Here is a 1445-nt window from a genome sequence, read left to right as displayed (position 1 = left end):
AGGCGCAATACACACTTGGCGCCCACTCATGTTTGGTGGAAATCCACATGGCAAAATTGGTGCACAAAATAATGGGCACAGATACACATTGGAATATAATGGGCGCAGATACACACTCGGTATTGACAGTTATGGTGCCCACCTGAAGCACCAATGGGCATGACAATCTGACACTGGCAGTGTGTTGGTGCCCACTCACATTTGTATTCACTACACAATGCTGGACACAGGCTATTTGTGACCCTGTCAACAGCACAAGGTACATACAGTGGCACTTGAAAGAATTGTGCCCCCTGTGGAGTGTACATCCCTCATGGAGCTCGAAATAATTGCACCCCCCATGGAATGCAAATAATTTCGCCCCTCGTGGAGCTCGAGATAATTGCACCCCCTGTAGAGCTCAGAATAATTGCACCCCCATGCAGCGCAAAAGAATTGCGCCTCTCATGGAGCTTGAAATAATTGCACCTCTAGAGCACAAAATAATTGCGCCCCATAGAGTGCAAAATAATTGCTCCCCCATAGAGCACAAGTAATTGCGCCCTGGAGCGCAAAAGAATTGCGCCTCGTGCCCTCTGTAGAGCTCAAAATAATTGTGCTTCCCTGGAGCACAAAATAATTGTGCCCCATAGAGTGCAAAATAATTGCTCCCCCATAGAGCACAAGTAATTGCGCCCTGGAGCGCAAAAGAATTGTGCCTCGTGCCCTCTGTAGAGCTCAAAATAATTGTGCTTCCCTGGAGCACAAAAGAATTGCTAGAGCACAAAATAATTGCGCCACATAGAGTGCAAAATAATTGCTCCCCCATAGAGCACAAGTAATTGCGCCCTGGAGCGCAAAAGAATTGCGCCTTGTGCCCTCTGTAGAGCTCGAAATAATTGTGCTTCCCTGGAGCACAAAAGAATTGCGCCCGTTGTGGAGCTTGAAATATTTGCGCCTCTACAGCACAAAATAATTGCACCCCCCATAGAGTGCAAATAATTGTGCCCCTTGTGGAGCTCAAAATAATTGTGCCTGTAGAGCGCAAAATAATTGCACAGGTTAGGACTCACCAATGAGACCAATGGGTGTAGTGCATCAGTGCCATAAATCCCTGCCAAAGTGGGCCAGGCATTGACTACAATTGGGGGGGCACATATTTTTTGTGCAAAATAAATGCCATAGGAACATAGTGACTTGGCGCCCATTCACATACACATTCACATTGGGCACACCTGACATTTCATGCAAAAAGATAATGGGTGGAAATACAACTGGAGAATAACAGACACAGATGCATACTTAGTGCAGGTACAAGTGATTTGGCACCCACTCACATTTGGTGAACATTCACATTGGGTGCACTGACATTTTGTGTGCATTCACATTGAGCGCACTCTGACATCTGGTGCCCATTCACATTGGGCACACTCTGACAATTGGTGCCCATTCACATTGGGCGCACT

The sequence above is a fragment of the Laccaria bicolor genome, genomic scaffold (assembly GCF_000143565.1).
Source record: "Laccaria bicolor S238N-H82 LACBIscaffold_212 genomic scaffold, whole genome shotgun sequence".
Taxonomy (NCBI): domain Eukaryota; kingdom Fungi; phylum Basidiomycota; class Agaricomycetes; order Agaricales; family Hydnangiaceae; genus Laccaria; species Laccaria bicolor.
Note: the sequence above shows the minus strand (reverse complement) of the source record.